Here is a 27,595-nt window from a genome sequence, read left to right as displayed (position 1 = left end):
ACCTACAAACTTTTGTGGGTTGTCCCTATAATTTATAAAAGATGAGCACAGCCAGAGGAAGAAATCACAGATGAAAGGACACCAGGTTTGGAGAGAGGGCAAACATCTGCCCTAACTTAAGGCAGATCATGAAAACCTCCCTTGCAGGAGTACAATATGGTAAATAAAAGATGGATGCCTTGTTTGTTTCCTCTTGCAGTCACCCATAGACTACCTAGGAATATTTTGTGCTACATATTGCATGGAAAGATTCCCTGGCATTGACCAGTTCCAAACCAGAGAATTGGTACGCAGAAGGCTTAGGCTACAAATGATCCTCATCAAAAGTCTATGTGTTGCATCAGGGGAAATCTTTTCAGACCTGGATGAAACTAAAAGGTTACTCCATAGGCATATTATTTATAGATAAACAGTAGGTTTTTATGATAAAATACGTGTTTTGTTTTTGTAACTATAAAAGAAGTTGTATTCCGATTGGCTGCGCTGAAGGGCTCACTATTATCTTGTTGGGATACTTACAAACATTACAGTGTTTTCACACATTTCGATCGGAAGTTCAACTTTGTGTTCCGAAAGCTTATTGGTTTGCATCATAAAAAGCTGACACTGGTTGTAATGCTGATCAAAATAATGCAGGCAGTCACAGAGCAATCAGAATTGTGGTTTAGCAAGAAGAATTTTCCTGCCAACCCATACAGGAACAGAATTTTAGGTAGTTGGATTTTCCAGAATTCTGAATGTTGCAAACACAGGTGCATCTATCTATGCCTCAATCCACGCAACAAAAGCATTATTTGTGAGGAGAACCTTTTCTCATTCATTAGAAACTCAGACTTTCTAGCGGCCATCTCATCGCTGAAATAGCGTTCATGAACACAAAACATGGAATGGATGGTCCAAAAAGTAATAAACATTATGGTGAAGCGACACTTCAAGTTTCTTAAATATACTTTAAGAAGATTTAAACTCATGCATTCTTTAAGAAATGACCTGCCAATCGACCTTTTCCAGTACCCAAATCAGTTAGGATCACATTTAAAAGGATGTCAAATGACCCACAGAAAAAGAGCAAGGCAAGTACGCTGAAATACTAAACAAAAACAAAAAAAACTCGACGATGCTATAATCTGGTGTCCAGTTTGTTTAGTTTTGTGTTAAATCTACTCTTATCTGATTCACTTATGTTTCTTAGAAGGTATTAAAAATGTCATTCGTCAAGGTGATTAATTTTTAAAGTGGTTCTTGCCAGGCTCACATACTTTTGATGATGCATTAGACACACCACTCCCTCAGTGGGCCGAATTGCAGCCTATCAAATTAACTTAATACGAAAAAAGCCCGGGTATCCTGAGAATTCTAACAGCTACATCAACTATCACCCTCTCTCTATTTAACCACAGAAAGAAGTGTAACTTGTGGTAAGACCCAAAAAAAAAGCCACATAGCTAATCATATTGTTAAATAGTTTCTGCCGCAGAAAGTTAGATCGCTGCTGTCCTTTGGTGTTGTATGTCACAGCACCATTCTTCATTCATCTTCTGCTACAAGAACCTGATCAAATCAGGGTGGTTCACAAAAATTACAATCCAGTAGAATAAATTAAGTGTGGTTGGATCTCCTTCTGAGCAAAGAGTGACACCACAATCACCATAAGTCAACTTTGTCTGTCTTATAATCAGAAACAAGCAAATAAGGAATTTTAAATAAAGTACTTCCTCGAAATGTATTTATCCGCCATTTTCTTACAAAGTTGATTTACTGTGATCACCAGGTGGCATAACCATTCTATCCAAGATTGCAAAGAGGCCCACAAGAACCCTTGTGCAAAAATATACCTGGCCTGGTTTATTTACAGTACAGCGCAGGGCAACCAAAACTGGGTGCCACTGTAAGGATTACTGAGCCCCTAGGAGAGCCTGCAAATGTCTACGGAGTAACAAAAGTAGTGATGGTATAGGATGAGGAAGATGATTGCTTATTACCTAAATGGCAGCCACACAATAGAAGTACTGACTTGAGAGAAGGAAAAGACTGTAGGGGGTTTTCAAAGAATTATATAAAATGTTGTCAACTGTCACAATACTTTGAAGCATTTCCCGGTGAGTAAATCCTGCACATGAATAAGTTTGATTCCTTGTCAAAATATAACCATTTAAGGTCTTATTACGATGCCGGTCAGTTGAACGTCCAACCGACTTTGTTTCGGGAGTGGAACTGCCCGACATGTAGTTGGCGGGTCCGCTCCTCCTGGTCACATAATAATGTGACCACCAGCATGGCGGTCAGAAACATGGCTTTTACCATTATGGCTTGTGCTGAGGCCTGGAAAAGGGCCACAGCACAAGCGACAATGGTAAAGGGTATGTTTCTAAACATCTATGCACCGTGTGCCAGGCACCATGTGGTGTCTGGCACAGGGTGCATAGATGTTTGGAAGGGCACCACGTGACCCCAAGCCACACAGCGGAGGCCTAGTGGGGACAGAGGCCCTAACCTGTTGGTGGCAGTACGTCAGACATCCTAATAAGGCCCTTCGATGGGACTTATTGTAATACAAATTAGACGACCATTTTGTTCTACACTGTTGAACAGGGCCAGAGATAGCAATGTGTCACAGTGCTCTTCATGCAATTCTGGGAAATATAGCTTCGGGAACTAACAGCAGGAAGTGGAACTTATAATCAAAAGTTTCACACAGAATTACTAAATGTATATAAAGTATTCAGTATATGCCTAACATCCCTTCTTACTACTTCAAATTCTTACAGCTAATGTTTTTGCAAGAGTATTGCTTATGTAAACAGTATGACTGCATATTGGCAAATTGTTTGTTTCCCATAAAGACACATTTTGATTAAATGTCCCTTGATTTATATACCGAGTTCTTCACCAATTAGCGCACTTGTGATCCACTTGAAATGTATCAATAATATGGAGGCTGTTCTGCTATTTTATTAATGTCTAAAGTATTTAATACAAAAAATAGAAACCAATGTTCAGGTTTTCCCCCCCATCTTTTGGAGATGATTATCAGTGTTATTTCACTGGTGACAGTATATACATTTAATGCACTCATGAACAGAAAATACACAACTATTAGAATTAATTTCAAGATACTTCATGAGGTGCCACATAAGATGGTGGTAGAAGATGATGTATTTTTTAACCATTGTCCACAAACGTCCCATTCCCCTTGTGGAAAAGAAGTACGAACCACTTGGGATGCCTTTGACCTTTCTACTAGCTTTAAGACATTGCAAGTGTGTGCAAAGTACAAAGTAAGATGAATAAAAACAAGTAAATAAAACCAATAAAATCTCCTCCTCGGCAGTGGCATGTATGTTCGAGTTTACTTTTCCAGGTCCACGGTATCGAATAGGGGACTGCGAAGAGGTTTATAGATGTCCGAAGAAGGAACACATTTTTTATGGATAGATTATTTTTACTGCGGGAAGATGTATACATTTTGCACCCAGTTTATTATATTTACTGATGACACAGTAGATTTTTTTCAAGGGGAGGAGACAGGCGGTGCAAAAGTAAAAGTACATCAAAATTTACGATTTTACAGCTGACATTTCCATTGATAAAATTCTGCCTAAAACACTGCCCCTTCCACTCTACAAAGCGTAAATGAAAAGAGATTATTTAAGCAGCACAAAAAAATAAGTAACAGCTAATGATGTGCAGTTAGCAACCTACAACACTGTACCATACACAGGCCCGCGATTAGCTCGTTCACCACATAATCACAGAAACAATCAATTAAGACATCACCCTCTGCACAACAATGTCTAGGGACCAATCACCAGAAGGGCTTCTAAATGTCTACACACACCCAAAGAGACAACTTAAATCCTATTTATTAACCCTTCGCAGTAACTTATATTGTCCCCGTTAACATTTCAAGTAGTCTTCTACAAACAGCACCTTCAATAGGCATTCTATACAAAACCAAGTGTAGAAGAGAAACAGGTCTATGTGTTACCCTTCCACAGAATAAATCACTGTTTGTGTCGACTGCCGCCCCCACCCCCCCTCCTCGTGTGGAGGGGTTCTAGAAAGCCAACAATGCTGGTGATGGGTTCAATAGATCTCTCCTCCCCTATCTGTAGCACCAGTCTAAAAGCATGTTAAGGCTGCCTGGGAATCCTTTTCAAGCTATCTAGGCCCCTTGCATTCACCTCTCAGCATTGCAGGCCTGAAAGAGACTAAGCAAACAGTCTCCACCCGTCACCTACATCTTTTGTATTAATCACCTATTCACTGTGAACAGGCCTTAGTGATTGGTTGCAAGGCTAACCTGGAGGCTGAAGTACCACAAAATGTGATACAGCCGAATGTATTTGTCTTACAAGATTAAAGCAAATCCCAGTGTAACACCCCTGCCCCTCCTTCCTAGCTTGTGATACATGCTCCCCTCTACTTAAAAAAACGCAACCATCTTAAATTGCTTCCAAGAGACCTGAACCTTTGCTGTTACCACACAAAAAGACATGAAAACTATTTTCAAACTGCAGGGAAAATCTACTTAATGCAGATTAAAAAGGGCAAAATGTTTTTAAGGAAGAAAGAGTTTGACCATCAAAAAAAGGAGTATATGAAGCTTCAACAGCTTACCAATTGCTTTACGACAAGGCTAGATCAGCGGGCGAGTTTAGGAGAAACTAAAAAGGTGCACTGCCCTGAATCTCTTCTTCAAGAGGTCAAACCTTAAGTAGGCACATGACTAGGTTAGCTTGTAATCTGAACCTCGGAAAACTAGAGCAAGGGTCCAGGAATCATAAATAAAGTGAAAAACTGACTTAAAAGTACCAATCAAGATGCAGCCCAACTCAAGAATACTCCGCTGTAGGAGCTAAAGACCCAGTGAGAAGGGCATTATGTAGGGGAGCGCTCTCTATTTTTGCATAGTTTTTTTTTTTTTTTTTTTAAAAGCTTCTAGGTGCTGTCACAGCCAGCTTACCAATACTCTCTTGATGAAACAAAACAATTGTAAATTAAGTTACGGGTATGTACAGTGCATTTAGGATCCCAAATTGCTTTCAGAACCCGGGGACCGTTTTATGGTACTTGGATGTTCAGTGATTGGAGTGATCTCTCTTGGTGTTTGATTCATTTTGTGTTGCTGGGGGAGAGTCAAATTTGATAGTGAGAGACAAAGCTAGAATAAAAGAATGCGTTTCTAATAATAGATTACATTAGATCACGGCAGGCAAGATCCTCTTATTATTGATCTGTGTAGAGTATCGTGCATGTGATGATGGATTTTACAGTTTCATTCTGGAGAAGCTATGACAGTCTATTGTTCAGCTTTAAGTGGCGGGCAAGTTTGGAGGAATATTTGCTGAATAGGTGGTTTTGATGCAATGTGTGCGAGTGCGTCAGGTACATTGAAGTTAACTTCTAGATGGGTGAGAAGATGTGGGTAAGTTGCTGAACTGCAAATGATAAGCCAATTATATTTCTTGGAGCCTTGTTGTGCTATGATGGTGGTGGTAGCGGTTGCATTTAATGCATACTGTTGGAGTTGGGGGGAAAAATATTTTGTGCTACGTTTTTGGGTGGAATCATGTGAAATGACATAATTTGGCCGATTTTTTTAAAATAATATATATTTTCAGCTGTAGACGGAGAAAGATAGCTGCCTAACACATATTGCGGCTGTCAGGCCTTTGTGTAGTGAAGATGCTTCACATTATCCAACATGAGTCACTCTTGTTAAAAAACTGATGTTAAGTGAGAGATTTTTCTCGTAGATATTTGGGTCAGCTCACAGTACAAACTAATATGAAACGTACATTTTGAAATTAACATGTAAATACCCCAAACATGTTTCCAAACGTTAGGACAAAGCTACTTAAAATATAATTCTGAAATGCATTAGGGAAAAAAATATTTGAGCTCTACTCCCGACACAAAGTCTGATGCTAATCCTAAAACTATTACCCCATCCAGTGTACAGACCCCCAAAGATAATGCTGGTGCAAGGTTTTGAAGGCATGCCTAAGGGCATTGCTTTTAACCTTTTGGTTGAAAAAATAATTTACATAAACGTTCAGCATAAAATTCCAATATTATTTATTTTGTTTTCATTGTTATCGATTATCAAGGGCAAATACTTTATCAAGGTTATCAGGCAATTAAAATAGACATTAATCCCACATATCAATTGAAAAACATGCACTTGCAGGACGTAGAGGCATGTAATGCAACAACCACTGTAGAAGATCAGAGAAAAGGTCTGTTCTCAAATTTTCCGCTTGGTGGGAAAGGTCTGAAAAAGAAGACTTTCCAACAAAAGACTGAAATCCATAGAAATTAAAAGGTCTCCATTTAGAAACAAGACTGGCAAGAAGTGTGCCAGTTACCAATTCAAAAACAGGGGACTCATTGTCACCAAGCAGTGGAATATTTTATCTGAAAAGGACAATTTTTCAAAACATTACGGTGGACAGCTTGCAATCTAATAACCAAAGACATCCATTCCCTTCAGAATCGGAGCATTATTTCCGCCATCTGCAACTGGTTGGTGTTCTGATGAAACAAAATACAGACAAATTGTCTCATGGGTGGTGTTCAGAATTATGGGATAGTAGGATATATCATGATTAAGCATTTCAGACCCTGGAACTGATCAAGCATCCTACTTTGAGCATGCAACTCATACTGTGGATGTTCCATAATGTACACAAATATGGTAGTTGTTCTCTTACTAAAATGACAAATATGAGAAGCCGAGTTTTCACTGTAATTAAAAGGTTCCTAATGGAGACTGATGCTAAGTTATAGTGATTATCAGAAGAGTTATCCAACTAGAATCAAAAACTCCGAGCTCCACCACTAGGGTAACACGAGTCTTTGGAGACAGCTTCAGCCTCGTCAGTGAACAAATGGAGGGGACTTGCAAACATGAATTTGGTGGAAGCTTGGAAAGTCAGACCACTTACTGCCCCTCTATAAGAGTTAGTTGAGCTGCCATGACACAATCACAGGCAAAAGTTACAAGAAGCCTGGTAACCAGCAAATGAAATACTGTACAAACACTGCGGTGCCCGACATTATTGTGGGCATGCTCCAATATTTCTGTCTCATGTGCCTGAAGGAATGGCTGTTAACACATGAACAGCAGTGTTGGACTTCCCAGGGGGCGCAAACCTACAATCCCTTGGCAATGAAGAAAAACTTGGGAACCTTTACCCCACTGAACAAGACTTATGATGAATTTATGTGCAATAGGTTAAACAGCAGATCTGGACCAGACCAAGGTTAAAATGGCCATTTTCTTCTAACCATCCAGCTATTAACCATCAGCAAACAAATAGTTAGGTTTCATCTCCCGGTTGTGAAAATAAATCTATCTTCTCCATTGCACAACTGGAAAAATAAATCTATCTTCTCCATTGCACAACTGGAAAGGAACACTAGCAGTTCCTTCTGCTATACAGCAATTACAAAACCACCCAATGTTATCTAGATAAACTCTGCACATTCTTAACCCTATATCACTTCTCTCTCTCCACTATTCCCTACTAATACAGGGAAATTGACTAAAGCCCCAAATGAGAATAACAAACTCCATTAAGACGAAGAAACTGAATGAAGACTTAGAACCCGATTATGAGTTTGTCTATACATTATGACCTGTGCGCAGTCCTGTTACGTAGGAGTGGGGCAGTGAACATAAAGTAGCAAGCCACAAAGAAGTAACCATATGAGCAATCACTATCCAGAAATGTTTGGAGGTAAACACTTTGGTATAGTACTTGAGTTGCATGGTACATTTTCATTCTGTGTTAATTTATCCTCAGGTGTTGGGTTGTTGGTGCAAGAGGAGTTGTAGCTGTGCAGGGCACAGGTTTTTGCCCCCGACCTCACTACTAGGGATAGGACCATTCAATCTCACCAACTGCCAGATGGAAAGGTGGTGGGGATGTGGGAGCTTTCGGATCTGTAAGGTTTCCAGATGGGCAGTGTTCTGGGATGGCCCCCCAATGATGTAGGTGGTTATGCTTGGGTGCATGGATTGAATGAAAATGTGGAGGCAAATCCGAGTTTTGTAGAAATAAGGAGTACCCTCTTTTTTTCTAAACTGGTAATCCTGTAAATAATAATAATGTTGCTGGCTGTTTTAAGCTAATGTATGAAATTCAATAGTGAACAATATTTATTCCATTTACTTGCTGAACAAATTATGTAAAGAACATGTGGATTGTGTTTGAATAAGGACGACCTATGTGTAAACAACAATAGTATTTGACTGGATGTTTCAGTGGGTGGGCGGGAGCCGGATTGAACACCTCCGCCACCTATGTTGTATGTATGATTTTTCTTGAAATCCTATGTAAGTGAAGGAGACCGTGATAACTCGCAGATGTGCAGGGCATGCCTTTAATCTCGTGTGTGCAGAGCCCCATTTGAAAACGCCTATGTAAAGGGCATTGAACTCACATGTACAAAAACAGAATGCATGTGTAGAAGGCTACATAAAATTGCAACTGCTCAGGCCGGCACCGGAAATCCACTTCTAAACAGGGAATTCATTTTCCATGCTCACTGTAAAGGTGATAGATAACAATGGTGCCATTTACTTAGACAAGTCAAGCTACCCGTTGGCTCTGGCCTGGAAGGCAGGTGGGGAGGGTGTCTTAGATTAGACATAGAACAGCTGCAACGTTTCCATCCCGGGCTATTAACTCATCTGCACATTACTGTACCATAAGCAGCTGCCGAGGGATGCTGAAAAGATTCTTTTACAAAGACTCAGAATGGAGGAAAAACGTCTGTGATAGAAGAAGAAAGTCAAGAAAGAAAAAGGCCATGTCACAATTTTCAATTGGGGCACTAGAAACATTTGTTACGTTTTTCCTGCCTGGGGCAAGAGCTCAGTCGTGCGAAGAATGATGAGCATGATAGAGATTATAATAAAAAGATATTGGAAAGGAAATATTGTGCTGCTGGAGATTCAAACTCTCAAACATCTCCTAAAACCAGTTGGGTGGGGGAAGACTTCTCTGTTACCAGATCTAGCTTTCTGTATCTAAGATTATAGAGGTTTATATTTGGAACAATTTAACCTGAACATTTGGGAAAGTTTCTTAATACCTACTCTCAAAAGGACAAATTCACGATTTAATCTTATGAGATCTCAGCCTTCTTAAGTGGACCCATTCTCAAGTTACAAGCCTGAATCGAAATATGTCATCAAAGTGGGATGGAGTTGATCGGCAAGAAGCACTTGTCAAGGATTTATCTCTGAACTGCTAAACAATTTTGCCCAACTTAACATAACCAGCTGGCTATCTCAATTCACTTTTGCGTGCTGCACATCAGATTTTCATATTCCTAAATGTCATAATCAGTTGCACTGGATTAAAGCTCAAGCCTGTACTGTCAGCCACCATCTAGCATGCAGAGGAGCTGCAGGACACTTCAAGGACATCTGCAGTCGACACCAAGTAATGTACCTCTCAAGGATGTTACAAGAAATCTCACTTTCCAACACAGAATAAAAAAACACAGGTCAGAAACTCTTTAAAAAAACTGGAAAGGATCTTTCTACTTTGAATAAGGCTCATGAATATATCTGCAAAAGGGGCCGATGTTTCATATATTTCTTTGTGAGGTGTACAATATTTTTGTTTGTGCCTCTTTTGCTGACACCATTGTGCGTTTCAAATCTGTTTTTATCATGATTCTCTCATTGTAATTCGGTCAAAACAGCCTAGAACTGCGATACATGCTGTCAAATGAAAACGGGAGACTGAAAGGGTCGGTGCTGCTGATGAACACTTGGCTACCAAGTAAACTTTAGTTTTTAAGCTAGTTTTGCATAACCTAGCAGCTGCAAATTCTACAATGAAGACGTTGTCTTAGGGCTGAGTTCAGAGTGATGGCAACAAGTAGAAAAGCCTGTCTGTCCACATGTACCGCTGAAGGTCTCACACGGTGCAACAACCATTTGACTTCACAGCTCTGTTCAGCTGCAATTTACTCTGCGCATGAAACAGGGGCACAAACTTACCACCACACTATCCACTCCCGAAGGACAATAAGAGAGGAAAAAAACATTCACCATCATAGGCAAAGATTAAAAATGAAACTGCACCCAAAATACCAGATGAAAACATTGAATACAAACAGGCCTGTATTGGTGGATCCTGGCAACCAATATGAATAAAAAAAGGATGAGGATGTGTACAAATAACAGCGTACTGGCACTTTAGAAGGGTAGACTAAGTACAGTGTAGTGTGTTCCAACAAACTAGGTACATGGGATGGGGCGAGTGGTCCCTTTACGAGCTCAATAACCCTCCATCTTACCATTATCACAAAAAAAAAAAAAAAATGCAGCATAACAAATTAGGCAGCATAGCAAAAACGGCACATGGCTTTCATCAGATTAATTAGCATGTGACATTAAACAAAATTAGAGTGAATGCAGCAAGAATATAACATTTCAAACGAACATTGCTTCGGTGAACTGTGAAAAAGATTAAACCTTAAAGTATGAAAGCATCCACGGCAAACTGTTCGGCCTCGTGAGGTGTGTCCCTGGAAGAGCTGCAGTGGTAACCTGACTCACTGGTTGACTGATGGATGTGTGCTGCTGCACAGCTTTGAAAACACTGAACCTTCAAGGAGAATGTACAACCCTCAGCAAAGATGGCTGAACCGACCAGTTCACTACATGAAAGCACACAGGCAGTCAGGGTATCCACCTTAAAACATATGGGTGAAAAGAGACAACCTCACAAGGGAAAGTAGCCTCATTGAAGCCTTTGGTACCAGGGCCGAAGCTTGGCAGAGTCCCTAGGAAATGAGGAAGTTGCTCGGTTACAAACGAGGCCTGTGTACGCCTCGTGCTACCCAGACTTCCCCCTACCAACTGCAGCAACCAAGCATCTTTGCACACACTTCATCATCACTAGTATCACTGACTGCAAGGTGGGGGGTATACTAATACTGCCAAGCAGAGACTTGGGGAATGTGAAGTCCTTGTCGACCTTGGGGAAACAGGTGACCCTAGTAACACAGCCAGGCATGTTTTGGGGAAAGTGAAGGGAACAACTGACTACATCAACATTACTACAAAAGAAATCACAATAGATAAAACAATTTGTCTGCGCACAACAGTGCACATAACTCAGATTGAAGGTAAAACACATCCTGCCACACAACACTGTTAAGCCTAACTTAATTAACACAACCTTGTTAGAGACCCAGGAGGAGCGCAAATTTACTTTAAAAAAAATCCTTAAGACTGGTTTGCAACACAGCTCTATAAACATAAGTACCAACTACCATTTTTGGACTTTATTAATATCCAATAAATAGCAAATGATTCTTCAAAAAAAAAAAACTGTTACATTGCTTCCAACAACCGGCGGATTTCTAACTCATGCATTCTGTCCCCCACAAGTATTTATAACATGTTTTTGCTTTGACTACGGTGCAATGAGGTGCACACAAAACTCTATAAATAAATAATACATTTGCCCTACCTATATATGTCTCTTAGTATATTTGCACACACTGTCCTGAATCAGCTTCATTGTGACTTAAGATGACAATGTATTGCTAAACACAAGTTAACCACACACACATATGAAACAACTGTACAGTATTGGACCACATGAGGATACACACAAGTCTGTATTGTTTTAACTCCATCCTATGCAATGTTTGAGGCCTACTTTGGCCTGCCCTCTGTGCCTATAAGTAGATGATGATTATGAGCGGTGTTTCCAGTGCTGTGTTTTGCTGGTGTTGGCCTTCAGAGGCCGTGTATGGTTTCGCAGTGGAATGTGAACTGCTCATCCGGATCTGTGCTCGCCTATCTCTATCGTCCACAGTGAGGAAGGAGCCGCCAGGAGGAGGAGGGAGGGAGGCCTGGTCTGCTGAGCAAGGAGGAAAAAAAAAACTTCTCTCCTCCTCTTTTGCAGCCAATCAAGGATGATGAGATACGGGGAGGTAAAAGATGGCAATTGTATGTGATGAAAGGGTATAAAGCCTCGTCAGGAGCAATCGCCACCTGCATCCTTCCTGTCCACCGCGTGTGGTGAGGCAACGGGACTAGGACATTAAAAAGTTTCCTGGAGGCTGATGCAAAATGGTCTTTAAATTAATGTATGTTTTTTAGAGTCAAAATGTGGAGGTTTGAGAGTATGGAGGAAAAAAAGTTGATAGGGGAGTAGAATCTTGCATCCCCACCTTTTCATGAAACAACCTTCACCTCAGCAGGGCCCTTCACCCCCCAAACCGCTCCCCAATGCGCCTCTTCCCCTCGAAACTTCATCCATTACAGGGAAGTACGCCCAGGCCCGGCGGCTCCCCATCACACTACCCGCGCCCCCTCCCCCCGCGCCAGCACTTCGCTGCCCGCGGCCGCCTCCTCCTCCCCCTCCTCACCTGTTGCTTCTCGTTATCCACTGGATGCCACCGGAAACGCCGCAAAACCGGGCCCTCGGCGGCAGCGACACCGCCGCTGAGAGCAAACTCCAAGTGCGAGAAAAGTTGCAGCAGCCGAGCCCTCCCCTCCCCGGAGCACCGCGCAGAGGAAAGAGAAAACTGCTGCTGGGCTGAGGGAGCAGCAAACTCTTCCCGGGCCGCCTCTTAGCAACCATGAAGGTCGCAGTCTCCTAAGAGACGAGTCCGGGCTGGCCCTGCCGCATCCACACCACCAAGGTGCACAGGAGGGGCGGGGGCCAGAGACTTCGGCACAGCCCCCACCCCCAAAAGCAACCACACCCCGTGCAAAGAGGAGCCGCCCGCTGCTTAATTAAAAGGGGGGGGCGGAAGTTAATGAAACAGCCCCCTCCCGGACACCAAAACGCACGATGCAGAAACTGATGAAAAGTGGACCGGAGAAGGGAGGGGTGCTCCTGCTCCGTGGTCCAGCTCAGCCCACCTTCCCCCTCCCCCTGCCCAGGGCTCGGATGCTGCTGGCAGCAGCCTCTCTCCTCCTTCCTGGACTCGTGACGGTGCCTTCAGCCCTTGTGCTCCTTTCTACGCTCCAACATTTGCGACGCACGAGGGAGGGCAGAAAACTACCACGGCTTCCGAAACTAAACTTTTCTTTATCGTCCTAGTTCAACTTTTCGTGGCTTGCAAAAGTTTACAACCACACCACGAAATAAAGCAAGAAACAAGAAGAAGCGTGTAAAAGTTAACGTCTTTAACACACCATCACCACCTTCCCCCCCCACCTCTTCTCACGGAAGTGCAAATGAGGCACCGTCAAGGATGCCGAAGAAAACACGTTCTACGGGGAAAAGATGGACAGGGGGGACACACTATGTGCTTTTTCTAAAACTGTCATGCCGTGTAAGCCTGCTGCAACAGATACACTAAAGACCCATCTCCCAAAGTATATTAAAGTACGCGATTACACTGAAATTGCCCTTTGACATACATGTTAATGGAAAACGACGGGATAGATGTGTCGACACAGAAACGCTCCCTCTTTCTAAGGAGTGTCATTCTGCTCACTGTAGAAGTTTGCAAAAAAAAATAAAAAAAATACCACGATGGAGACTGGAAAGGCATCCCTCAACGCAAACTATCATCACTGTGTCATCCCTCTATTTTTCCAGGGGAAATGTATCAAAGTGCAAACGGGGCGCACATACCCTTTGGTATAAGAGTTTTGTAGTTAGAAGCAAAGCTGTTTGGTAAAAAAAACATACCCACCACTCCTAATACCCCCTTTCAAAGAGCGCTGTGCTGTTCAAGACTACGAAATAAAAGTGATGGTGGCTACAAGGGGATCACGTGTCACCTCTTCCCCCACCCTACCTAGTATCAAAGTGCAAACGTACAAAACACACACGAGGGAGGATACTGGGAGCGTAACTGACAAAATAATTTAAAAAAAAGGACGAGTGGGGATAAAAAGACAGTGTTTTTTTTCTTTTAAAAAGGGGGCACTCTGTTTTCGCCTGGCGTAAGAAAACCAAAGTGGTACACAAAGTATAAAAACATTAACATCTCTACGGGGAAAAGTACCGCAGCTAGAGAGAGTCGGTGAAGGAGAGAGATTCACCCTTGCAGGTCAGACGGGAGGGGAGAGAGAGAGAGAGGAAACAGCCCAGGCTGGCTTACCTTGAGGGCGACGTGTTCATCCCGAGCTCACAGCCCTGAAGTTTGCTCCGTCGCTTGCAACAGGTTGGATGGCTCCCTGCGCCCTCGGCCGCCTCCCATCCGAAATGTTGTTCTGATGCTGTCGGGCAGAGGGGGGTCCTGGTTAAAAATAAACCCTCCCGGCAGCACTCCTCCTCCCGGAGCGGCAGCAGGAGGAGATGATCTGGCCGGATTCCTGAGCTCAGACGGTTTAATATGGATGAGCATCAGGGTCCTGCTGGAAGGCAGAAAAAGTGCTCCTGGTGCTGGTGCTGCTGCTGGGCTGGCCCTATTTTTTTTTGCTGGGAGCTGGTTGGTTTAGAAAGAGACTTTAACAAGGAAGCGAAAGGAGAGAAGAAGGGAGGGGAGAGAGCGAGGAGGAGGGGGCGGGGGGCTGGGTGGGGAGGAGAGAGCAGCAACTGGGAGGTTACATATGTATGTGTATCTATATGTAAACGCTGCATCACCATATGCATCAACACTGCACTGGCAACGTACTCAAACTTTTTGCAGTGATGGTGTTAAACTTTTTCAGAAGAAAGCAAAGTAAACAAGCGCACTTTCTTCAAGCACCTTCCCCATCTCGGCACAAAGTCTCCTCAGAGCTCCGGCCCGGGGATGATGGCGTGCGTGCATCAGCTTCAAGGCTGCGAGAGAGACATGTCAGCAGAAGTTTGTCCTGGGAATGTGTGCTAAGATTACCGGATGCCAGGCCTGAGGGGGCAGCCTGCCCGACTGGGCGAGCCCCGCATCACCTCTCCTGAGCTGCTGCCTGGGTGCAGGGAGTACAGTGCTGTCACAGGGGGCAGAAGCCCGGCCGCAGGTTGGAGCCACGCTCTGCCATAAAGGCCTCCTGCAGCCCAGGCTGCCCCCTGTGGACTAAATCAGCCAAGCATCTCTTCACACTTACTGAATATTCATCGCACCATTCACTCACTTTTTGTCTGGTGCATATTTTTTTTAATTTTTATGAAATATTACTATATGCAGCTGATGCCCTGAACACTTCAGGATCACGAATTAACTGGAAGATAGAAGCAACTGTATACTAGTCACATATGACAGACAACTGGTTTTTCCCAGACAGCAAAAAACATAATTTCCTACTCACTGGACCTGCAGATCATGAGGTTCTCTCCATGGTCTGACCTCCTTAATGGGGCCTTCGTACCACCAGAAATTACAGTCATCTACGATTCAGAACTACCTTCTACCACATAGGTCACCACCATGAAGAACTTATTCTTCCACCTGCTGATACCCCTGTGGCATTCCCCGTCTCCGCATATTCAGGTTTAACTCACCATCAACCCACTAGTGTCCTTGTCATGAATGCACCAAGGCGATGAAATCTATGGAGGTCTCCCAACAAACCCTATAAGTACACTTCAAGGAGCGCATAATGCCATTCAAATGTCTGAATTCACAACAATTTGCCTGATCTATAGGCCAGGCAAGACACAGCCCTGTCTTATTTTTCCAAATATTCTCACCCGACTGCGTAACTAGACACTGACAGTCAATCTCCTAACACCATCTCTTGCTGAAATATATATAAAAGGTACATAGACGGGTCTCTGCAACATCAAGACTCCTCTCTTTTGGAATTCTACCACTGCCTCACTGCCACAAGACTAACATGGTTCTGTGGCTTCCACTTGTCACATACGCAATTTATAAAAATAATAAGCAGTTTCTCATAGCAGACAATAAGGACCTCTTTCATATGGATTGTCATAATAATGTGATCATTGCTTTATGCCAACAAGAATGCAATTTAGATTACCTTCCATGATCCGCCGGTGAAGATTATACATAGGCAAAATCACATAATTTTCATGGAGATCCATGGTCTGGTGGATGCAGGAGTTCGTTTAACAGCGCACACATTGTCAGTACTGCCAAACACATGTCTGAGTGTTCTTCTTACATTAAATCCCAAGCATCAGTTGCAAGGACACCGGCAGAGTATAATGCCATAGCTATTTCATGCCTCAGCAGGACCATTGCAAGAATTATATATTTTAACAACTGCCTATCCATGTTTGCCATAAATGTTATGTGTATCTGTAACGCGCACCATCACCCTCGAGGGTATCCAGGTGCTGAGCAGGTGGGTGTGTCTAGCCCTGTCTATCCAGACGCAGGGGAGTTGCGAAAGTGAGACTGATTGCCCGTTCCTTTGTCCAAGTGTTCCCTACAGTGGTCGGGTCCCTCCCCTTCGCCTATGAAGTAGTGCTACCCCACCTTCGAGGTGGTGACGCAACTCTGGTTCCTCTTTGGGATCAGACACACTTCATTTGGACATCCTTGATTCCCGGGGAGTCCCCGGGCCCCACTAGGGGGCCTTTTCTTTTCCTTTTGTTTATTAAGGTCCTGAAGAAGTGCCTCCCAACAATTGGGCTCCTATGGCACGAAACATGTTGACCATGCACACATAAGCTATCCTGGTACCTTAGGACCTCTAGATAGCGCCACTGCTTTTATTTAGTCCTGGACCCATATTAAATTAAAAGTTTCTGGGTTCCAGTGACTATTTTAAGTCACCTTTTACACATCACTATTCACTGCATTTTGCCCACATGCACCCACCACATATGGCATCCTCAGATCTGAAGAACTCCGCCAAAGAAGCCAACAGGGCCGTCAGACATTGCAGCGCCGGTCTGACAAGTAGAGCCCTATGATGAAGCATGACACCCTAACAGGTGTGTGAGGGCATTATGATCTGAAATTCGGATCTTTCAGCGACTTGATTCCCATCTAGGTAGCAACACCTAGTGCACCGGCTGAATAGAGAAACAATCTCCTTCCCGTGTTATACATGCGTACTTGGAGGAGCATAGGAGAAGGACCTCTTTAAATAACCTGCTCTTCCGCCCCCCCCCCCCTCTTTGATTTAACATATCTGTAAGGAGTACCATCACCCTCAAGGGTATCCATGCGCTGAGCAGGTGGGTGTGTCTAGCTTGATCTATGGTAGGTTGGCTAAATAAAGTCAGGTCTTCAGCTTCTTGTGGAATTCACAGAAAGAGGAGGGGGCTCTGATGTGGAGTGGGAGGTCATTCCATGCTTTAGAAGCGATGTAAGAGAATGCCTGTCCTCCTGATCTGGTTCTGTGTAGGAATGGGATGTCTGCGAGGTGTAGTCCAGAGGTTCTCTGTTTAGGTAGATGGGGGAGAACTGTTCCGGTAGGTGGGACCTAAGTTTTGTAGTGCCTTGACTCGGTGTTTGTAGTGCTTTGAATGTGTGTTTTAGGAGTCTGAAATAACAAACTTAAAACGAAATAGTGGGTCATACTTGTTCTCTCTCCCAGCTATTCCTTCAGCACCATCAACCACTTTATTTCAGAAGGCCTTAAATATTGTGCAGGTCAACTACATATGTATACTGAGTTTCCTCTTTACATGGCATCTGGGCACAAGGTTATACCCATTCATCTTATGCATTTTGACCGGAGTGACTTAAGCGCACTGCAGATATTTTAGCTGTATTTGTTTACATTTAGTTCTCCTGTTAGAGTGAATGCTTGCCTTTCCTCTGTATCCATCATATCATATGACCTAGATCATTACTTCATTTTCTTCTGCATTTCACTTATGCCATATTTCCGACTGCTGTAATATATAGTGGGCACAATGTTCTCCCTCAAATCTAGTTTTTCCCTAAGCAGTTTACCATCTTCTGGCACTCCCTGTGATGCCCCAAGCTGCCTAACACCACACATTAATAACACATATTACAGGAAGCTGCCATTTTAGATTTCTGCCACTGTCAAACATTCTTGCATTATGCCTTTCTACCACTCCTAAGTAAGCCTCCTGTTCTAGTGTGGTCTCTCTGTTCCAACACAACATGTCCATTTGGTCTGCCAATTTAACAATGCGATCCACTTCCCACAGTGAGATTCTTGGCCGAGACTCTTGGCTGATATGGTGTTTTATCTCAGTTTTCGTTTTAAGATTAAGGGGCAACCCAGTAACCATGGCATCTGGGTAGGACAGTAAATAAAGACACAAGTGGTCCCTAAGGGTAAAGTGTAGCCCTTGACTTCCAGGGCACAAGGTACAAAAAACCTTCAATAGATAGATTTAGAATGAATGAATTAATACATTTATTTGTTTCACCTTATAAGAATTGTTACAACATAGCATGATCGTACTAAAAATTAACATATTATTAGTTACCAGATTATGCTTCTAAAAATGCCTAAAAAAAGAAGCAAAAAAGTTAATGAGCTGTCAATGTAACTTAAGTTTACATTCCAGCTTGGAGCCGTATCAGGTTTCTTCAATGTTCATCGATAGTCACGGGCCCCCTTTAAAAGATTTTGAAGCAGGCATGAAAATTTAGCTAGCCTGGCCAGTTCCATTGGAGTTTTTAAGTTAAAAAGAAGTTCCATTGCCTCTTTGCAAGTGTGGTGCCATATTTTAAAAATAGAGGTTTTAGTAATGTGCGGTGTGTATTTATCATACTTGGGCAGATGCAGAGAAAATGAGCCAAGGATGCGTCATTTGATTTACACAATCTGCAGGCAGTGACTATATTTAGGCATTCCAATGTGTGTTTATGACTTTTATTGGAAGCAACATAAGCCGAATTGTTAAAATTTGCTTTAAAATTGGTTTATTCAGTGCACTGTTTAAGTATGGCTGGCATGATTTGTCCCTGTAGGAATTAACTAGTACCTTGATATTGATTCCAGAGGTTTCTATGAGTCGGATGTGTTCATGCCAGGATATTTTTTTTCTTTTCTTTTTTTTTTTATTAAGCCAATAACAATAAGTACACAAATACAGAAACAGAAACATAAGAGGATAAGACGTAAAACATATTACACAGTCCAATAATATATTATTAACCAACCAATAATTTAGAGACATCCATGAACATGGTTTCAATACTCATTAAATATGCGGAGATTGACAGAATTGAAATTGTGAAACTAATTGAATCACTGAATCAACAATTGGATGCTTCCGAGCAACAGGATTTCATCACAAAAACTAGAGGAGAAATTAAAACGCGTCTCAAAAAACATGAAGAAGTGATGAAAACCCGTAAAATATTTAAATTTGCTCGTGATAAAAAAAGACTACGAGATGGGTCGAGTTTTCACATTTTCAAGAAAGTTTGATACAGTTAAAAAGCAAGCATTGGGCACCAAACAACCGGAAACCTCTCCCTCCGATCCCAGTCATATTCCTTTGTCAGATACGGAGACAGATATAAGCTCACTGGCAAGCAGCACAGGTTCAGATACTGAGGGACTGCCAGTACAGCAGGCACAGGCAATGATGAAATTTATCCCATCAGAGGAATTGGGGTTTATAATAGAAGATCGGCGCCAAACACTGCGACCGAGACAACAGAAGAAAAACGACATAGGAGAAATAAGTGCCGCAAACAAAGGAGGAAGAGGAAGAGGCAACTACAGAGGCAGGAGAGGGAGAGGGAAACAGTAACCTCAATAGTGACAATATGCTGCAATAATACTGTAATAAACCTGACTGAAATTGAATTAAATAAAGCGGAATTACAATTGCTCTCATTGGGCTTGTCGTTTTGTCCAAATAATGGTTTTAAATATGTTCAAACACGCATTGATGTCTTTAACCCCTCCCCTGCTCATGACGGAACCACTCCGTCATGAGCCACGGTCGCCGTGTGCTCATGACGGAGTGGTTCCGTCATGCCGCGGCCGTGCGGGCGATTAGCGCCGTGGGCGGAGTCATGACGGAACCACTCCGTCATGAGCACAGCTCAACCGTGGCTCATGACGGAGTGGCTCCGTCATGAGCACAGCGCCACCGCGCTGCCCCCAAACCACCCCAGCGCTGCGGCGGAATTCCCGCCGCAGCGAAGGGGTTAAGTTTATACGGAAACTCAAATTAAAAAAGCATTTTAAACTGGCAAGAGTAGAAGAGAGGGCTACTACTATTATGACTTCCAATCAACCTAGCAAATCACTTCAAGCTTCTGACTTTACAACACTGAGATGCATAAATACTTTGGTTGACAATGCTGATATTACCAATACCCAAGAAGTAATGCATGAAATGGGCATTATCAGTACAAGTGCAGGTAGCAGCCCTTCCGTCCTCCTTCAACATTTATCCCCCTAATGCCAAAGGACGCTATAGATACGTTTAGTGATATGGTTATAGATGATCTCAAGAAATTGAATCTTAATGTGATACGGAAACAAAGGAAAAGAGGCTATTCGGAAATACAATACTCTAAACTTATGAAAAAGATCAACAATGATAGCAATATAATTGTCAACAAGGCTGATAAGGGAGGAAATATTGTTCTTTGGCCCCGTGAGGCTTACATGAAGGAAGCAGAAAAACACCTAAGCGATCAGCGATGCTATAGAAAAGCCTCATTTCAAGAGTTAAGAACTACTAAAGACATGGTTTTCAAAGAACTAGCTACGTGGCAAAGGGATGGGCTACTGAGTAAAAGTGAATATGATTTTCTTAGAAATGATTTTCCCATTACTCCAACTTTATACTTTATTCCCAAAGTACATAAATTGATAAAACCAGTACCAGGAAGACCTTTCTGCGCAAAAAAGCCTATTTGAAGCCATGTCTAAATATGTGGATTTTTTCCTACATGATATTGTGGAAAATCTTGCCTCATATATTAAGGATACGGGCCATTTCCTAACTAAAATACAGGAGGTTGATTGGAAGGAGGACTATATTTTTATAGTGATGGACATTTGTTCTCCCTATACTAGTATACATCACACAGATGGCCTGAATGCGGTCAAATGTTTTTTAGCTGAGAGAAGTATTCAATTTTATAGACAAAATGCTATGCTACTAAAAATGATTGAGATGTGCCTAATGAACAATTTCTTTTTATTCAATAAGGAAATATATCAACAGTTACGCGGGGTGGCTATGGGGGCATGCTTCTCTCCCAGCTACGCATGTTTGCACGTGGGCTGGTGGGAGGAGCATGTCCTCATACATACCCATAAGGAAATGTTTGACAATCATGTGGTAAAATGGTGGCGTTTTATTGACGATGTATGTGTGATTTGGAGAGGAACTAAGGAATCAGCACAAGAATTTGTCAATGTTATTAATGAAAATGAATTAAATCTTGAGTTTACAGCCACCATAAATAGAGAAAGAGTTGAGTTCCTTGATGTGGAAATATACATTGACAACAATAGTATTCAAACAAAACTCTACAGAAAGAGTACTGCAGGGAACTCGATACTCCATGCCAATAGTTGCCACCCCCGCCACCTGATAAAAAGTATACCATATGGGGAATTTTTAAGGATTAGGCGAATCTGTAATTCGGACAGCGATCTTAAACAGTGCCAATCAGATTCACTGCAAAGATTTTTAATGCGAGGATATAAACTAAAAGAGCTACAAATTGCATAGAGCAAGGCCAACAAATCAAGCAGCATATTGGGTAAGACTGATGTTGGTACCGTGAGTGTATCCCGTATATTGGATGGAGGGTTAGAATATGGAGCAAACAAAGAAAAAATAGAGGAGAGAAAACAACAAAATGAAGATGTAGTCAGACTAATAACTACATATAGTCGACAAGAAAAACAAATCAGAAATATTGTCAAAAAAAACTGGCCAATACTTAAAACTGATATCACTCTGTCTCCTATACTACCTGACCAGCCTTCTATTACTTTTAGGAGGGCACCATCCATGAGGGACGCATTGGTTAGAACTAGTCCGGAAGTGTCAACATCCACACACTGGTTGTCCAACAGGAAATGATTTTTCAAGTGCAGCTCGTGTAGAGCTTGCAAATTTGGGGTTAATAAAACCGAGTTTTCTGATGCCTTTGCAAACATTCCTATTAAAATCAATGGAAAGTTTACATGTAAAACTGAATTTGCAGTCTACGTATTGGAATGTTCTTGTCATCTACAATACGTAGGTAGCACTAAACTGCAAGTATATTTACGTATTCTACAACATCTACGAGCCATAGTAAACTCTGACCCCAGCTATCCAGTTGCTAGACATTTCAAATTGGCACACAACAATAATCTAAATGATATCAGTTATTTCGTCATTGACGCAGTATCTAAATCAATAAGAGGAGGTAATAGAGATAAAAAACTGAGGCAACTAGAATCACGGTATATCCTTCAATTAGACACCAAGATGCCCAACGGTTTGAATACGGGGGAAGATTTACATAATTTTTTATAATCTTATAATGCGTTGTGATTCCCCCTACCGATGCAATTACTAAGGGTATTGAATTTACTATTTGTCTCTTACATCTTAAACAGTGACCAATATAGAAGTACTTTAAATATCTTTCTGATAAATTTTACGAGTTATTTGATAGATTACAGACTGGTTTTTATCCCTGGTTTTACCTTGGTTTTTTAAGATCTTATTAGTTTTAACAAGGTGTTTTGAAGGGCTTTTAATGTTGGAACTGTTATAGACACTGTATAAATGTACTATGTATAGTGATTCTTTTATGTTATTTATTGCGATTGTTGCATTTATCTCTCTCCATATCTCTCTCCCTTTATACTGTTAAAAACTGAATATGTGATTAGACATCACTGCTCTTTGTTGCACTATTGCGTATTTGCACATAAAATGCTCGATAAATCATTGTACTGTATTACATGTGGTATATTGCACTTGATATTTGCATTTTGCACTATCAAATCATGTTAGAGCTGTTACATTTTATTCATTAACATATAGGGGACTTATTGATAGCCAATCTCCAAGAATGAATTAATCAAATAACCCAGACAATGATAATGACTCTTTGGAAAGGGCTTACAAAATGCACTATGCATTTAAGATTGATAAAAGTTCGGTAAATTTGTATAATATATAGGCTCATCACATGTAACAAATTTTTTTATTATAACTTTTATGTAAATATGAAATAATAGTTTACATTTATCATATCACTGTGTTTGCACTAGCACTTTATTCATTTGCACAGTCACTATTAGACGCTCCATTAGCTCATCAAATACTCTGACCCTGTGAGATAATGATTATACGGGAGTTTTGTGTTTGGCATATATGCAAATATGTAAAGGCATTACCAGATATAGTTAATTGGCAGAAAACAGCACATAATTGTATATCTATATATTTGTATAGGGATTTAATGCCTAGTTAAAAAGTTAAAAACTCAAATCAGAAAAAAGACTCAAGATATAGTCTGTTGTTGGGCTTTAGCGAGCAATGGGAGGGATTTTACTCTCAGGAAGTGACTATTTAACCCTTTCGCTGCGGCGGGAATTCCGCCGCAGCGCTGGGGGGGGTTTGGGGGCAGCGCGGTGCTCATGACGGAACCACTCCGTCATGAGCCGCGGTTGAGCTGTGCTCATGACGGAGTGGTTCCGTCATGACTCCGCCCACTGCGCTAATCGCCCGCACAGGCGGGGAATTAGCGCCGCGTGGGCGGCGCGGCCGCCATTGGCCGCAGCATGACGGAACCACTCCGTCATGAGCACACGGCGACCGTGGCTCATGACGGAGTGGTTCCGTCATGAGTGGGGAAGGGGTTAATCACATTATGGTCTCTGGCAAGTCATGTGATCAAGACTGGGGTGACCTAGTCGAAACGCGTCATGCTGTGGACTTTGTAATAAAGTACGTATAATTCCTTGATACGCTGTGGTCTGTACCTGTTTTTGCGAGAGAAGACTGCATCAGGACTGTGTTTTCTTCAATATATTATTAACGTAAAGGTCGGATACTTCCTCCTATCTATATTGAGGATACAAGCATAGCTTAATAAAGGGTGTAAATATGTTAATGGTACCACAACACCAACATCCCGGAGAACATCTTTAAGCCGTTATTGGTGTTAAATGCTCGGTAAGGGCCCCCCAGATCTTGATGCCAAATCTCAGTTTCTGTAGCCCTTTAATGGCATATAGGCTAGTTTCCAGCTTACATATAGTCTTCCTCCCCACATTTCAAAAGTGGGGGGTTCTTTCTGCCGCCACAGTGATGCTATGCACAATCTAGCCACCGCCACGGCAATATATATTAAATACCTAAATGCATGCATTTCCTGCGCGAGCATACCCTCTTCCAAGACTCCCAAGAGCATAACTGTAGGTGTAATCACAATCTGAGCCCCTGTAACCTCCATAAAAAAGGCCTGATCATATTTATCAGTTGTTTCAGCTCTGGACATGTGAGAAACATATGAACACTATCGGCCTGACCCATCCCACAGTGAGTGCATTTATCCTCATTTAAACCACCCCATCGTGCAATATTTGCAGGAGTGTAATACAAGTTAAACATTGTTTTGTATTGTTGTGTTTTAAGGCTGGAGGAGATCAAAAGTTTATCAGCCAATGCGATAGACTCTTGTAAAATATTCCCTCCATGGGACAATCTGGTGTTCCATTTAGCATTCTGTGCCTCAAGATCATCGTGTTGTATTGCAATAAAAGTTTGATATAAATTACCAATCTTTCCTCATCCCCTAACTTATTCTAACAGATTACTTTTTTGAACCAAGCGCACAGAATCCCCTCTTTTAAGCCGATAGTCATGGATCTGGAGGTATTTAAAAAAGTCGGCTTTTGGAAGGTCATAGTGTGACATCAGCAAGGAGTATGCCCTGACACCACTACAATCCACTAGGTCCCCCAAAGTCTGAATCCCTTTGCGTCTCTATCCGTCCATAATAGCATCAGAGAAGATAGAGGGGAGCAATGTTGAAGATGAGGTGGGAGTTTAAAAATTGACCCTGCCAATCTGTAGGTATCTCCGGATCTGAAGCCATGCCTTATGGGCAGCTTGAACCACCTTAAAGCGAGTTTTTTTAAAAATAGCTGGGCTCAAGTATCTAAAAGAAGCTCCTCTCCACTTTGGGGCCCAATAATATTTGATAAATATGCAGGAATTTATCTACCTTAACCTCACCTTCCCCAACCAGTAAAATTTCCATTAGTTGAAGTAGACATGCCCAGTAATAAAACCGGAAGTTGGGGACTGCCCAGCCCCCTCGAGATTGTGGCAGGGTCATATATTTCATAGCTCGTCGAGGTTTACCCTGGGCCCACAAGAAGCTACCACATATAGATTGTAGTTTCTGGATTTGTTTCCCTGTAAGTTCTAGTGGAACCGCCCTAAAAAAGTACCGGACCCTAGGTAAAATATTCATCTTTAGGACGTTGCACCTTCCCAACATTGACAAGTGTAGGCTTTCATTCTGTCTAATTCCTTTTTGATCTTCCGCAACATGGGATCCCAGTTGGACAACACCATCATATCTAGACATGCATTAAGGCGCACCCCTAAATATGTTGCCTTCTTTGTGACACTAGAATCGTTAAATAATGCCTGATCTGTGCATATAACCTGCGTCTTGGCCAAGTTTAACTTGTAGCCAGATCTTTTCCCAAATATAGTTACTAGATGTTCAATCTCTGCCAAAATCCTGGCTGGATCAGGCGAAACTATCGCTATATCATCTGTATATGCTAATATATTTACCCGTTCCTGCCCAAGCCTCACCGGCTGTATATTTAAACTGTTTTCCAACAGGTTCAGGAACGGATTAATATAAAGGGCAAATAGCAGAGGGGAGCAGGGACAACCCTGTCGGGTGCCCCTTGATATAGGTACAAGGTTAGATTCAAGCCCCAATGCCCAAACCCGTGCCACAGGGGATCTATACATAGTTCTAACTGCCTGAATGAAACCAGGACCAAACCCTTGCCACCGCATAGTTGCCCATAAAAATTCCCAGGAGACACGGTCAAACGCTTTCTCTGAGTCAAGTAGAATCACTCCACATGGCGCTTTTCGCACATTAGCAGAGTCTAACAAGGTGACTACTCTACCTATGTCGTTGACCGTGCCTCTTCCTGGGATAAAGCCATGCTGATGGGCCGAGACTAAGGGCGTTATCACTCGGGAGAGTCGTGTGGCCAGAATTTTTGCGTAGATTTTCCCATCACAATTTAAAAGTGAGATGGGTCTATACGACCCTGGTGAAGTGGGCAGTTTATCTTTTTAAAGAAAAATAACAATGTTAGCTACATCCCACGACGCCGGGGCCTCCACCTTCTGTGAGGTGAGCATATCTGATTGTATCTCAGCTAAAAATGTTTTGTAGAATTCCAGCGGGAGCTTGTCAGGGCCAGCAGCCTTCCCTGTTGCTAACGAGCCCACAGCTTCCAACAGCTCTTCCATAGTAACCGGTTCCTCTAAAAAACTCTGATCGTCTTCGCTTAACATCCTCCTATATGGATCTTTATAGAGGGATTCCATTCTCCTCTGGGTATTAGTATTCCCTGAATATAACCCCTCATAAAAGGCCCTAAAAACCTCCATAATCTCCTCTGATGTATATACTATTTTACCTGTTGGATCTTCAATTGTAGTGATAGTATCCTTAACCACCTTACACCTAATTTTCTTAGCTCTTAGCCAAGCATCTACAGGTTGCCTCCCCAAACTCGTAGCACTCTCTTCTAAAAAGATGGTATTTCTTTGCTATATCTTTAGCCCAATCCTTGTTTATCCTGGCGTTACAGCGAGCAACCTCCGTCTGTGCCTGTAAGATATCTAATTTCCCCTGGACCACTTGTATCAGGGCATACTCCGCTTGTTGCAGGTTATCATATAGGCCCTGTAGGAGCTGCCTCTTTTGCTTTTGAACATATAGTCCAAAGCTCAGGATCTCTCCTCTGAACCCTGTTTTTAGTGCATCCCAGACTAGGCCACATTTAATAGAGTTGTGATTTATATCCAAAAATTGATTTAGCCACTGTCGTACATGACAAATAAATTCTTCATTTAATAGTAACTTCCTATCAACAGAAAACGACCTTTGCGAGCGAACCAAACCATGCATTATTAGTTTTAATAAAACTGGATTATGATCCAAGGTAATTCGGGGGAAGATCTGTATGTGTGCATCTGCTAGATATGTTTTAGTGACAAAAAAAACATCTAACCATGCTAGCTTTTGATGCGGGAGTGAATAATGCGTATACCCTGGATCTGGATGTCTTAACCTTGGCCATACATCAGCTAAACCGTGTTCGTAAATAAGCTGTTGCAAGGCCTTATAGACCTTAGGTTTTCGGCCATAGTATTTATCTCCACCCAGCCCCTTGGTAACCTCTTCCGTTTGGAAATTAACTCGTTAACCGCGGCGGTAATTCCTCCGCGGTGCGGCCGTTTAGCGGAATGGGCAGGGCCACGTCAGCCAACGGACGTGCGCAGCACTACAGAGTTAATGCTCGCGACAGCCGTTGGCCGACGAACGCATGGAAGGGGTTAAAATCCCCACACAATATCAAAGGAGAAGCCCTGGAGGCCAATTCTGTATTCAAGTGTTCGATGGTCTGAGCTTCATCATAATTAGTTCCATAGACGGAACATATTGTACATTTCTTGTTAGCAACAGCACATTCGATCATCGCCCAACAACCATACTTATCTGCCAAACTTTTAAT

General features: G+C 42.2%; 1 protein-coding gene across 7 annotated transcripts in view; it reads right to left on the bottom strand.

Moving 5' to 3' along the window:
- RREB1 (ras responsive element binding protein 1) overlaps window positions 1-27,595 on the bottom strand; it is a 244,206-nt gene that overhangs the window by 176,017 nt on the left and 40,594 nt on the right. For 3 of the 7 annotated variants that reach the window (XM_085607222.1, XM_085607219.1, XM_085607223.1), the window contains exon 1: window positions 14,104-14,412. The exons of 1 other annotated variant lie outside the window; for it this stretch is intronic. The gene's annotated coding sequence lies outside the window, so the exon portion shown is untranslated. Of the gene's footprint in view, window positions 1-12,411; window positions 12,978-14,103; window positions 14,413-27,595 lie in introns of those variants that run through there. 3 more of the 7 variants (XM_085607216.1, XM_085607217.1, XM_085607221.1) reach the window with 3 other exon arrangements.

This window comes from Triturus cristatus, chromosome 5_2 (genome assembly GCF_964204655.1).
Source record: "Triturus cristatus chromosome 5_2, aTriCri1.1, whole genome shotgun sequence".
NCBI lineage: Eukaryota > Metazoa > Chordata > Amphibia > Caudata > Salamandridae > Triturus > Triturus cristatus.
This window is presented reverse-complemented; position numbering and strand designations above follow the sequence as displayed.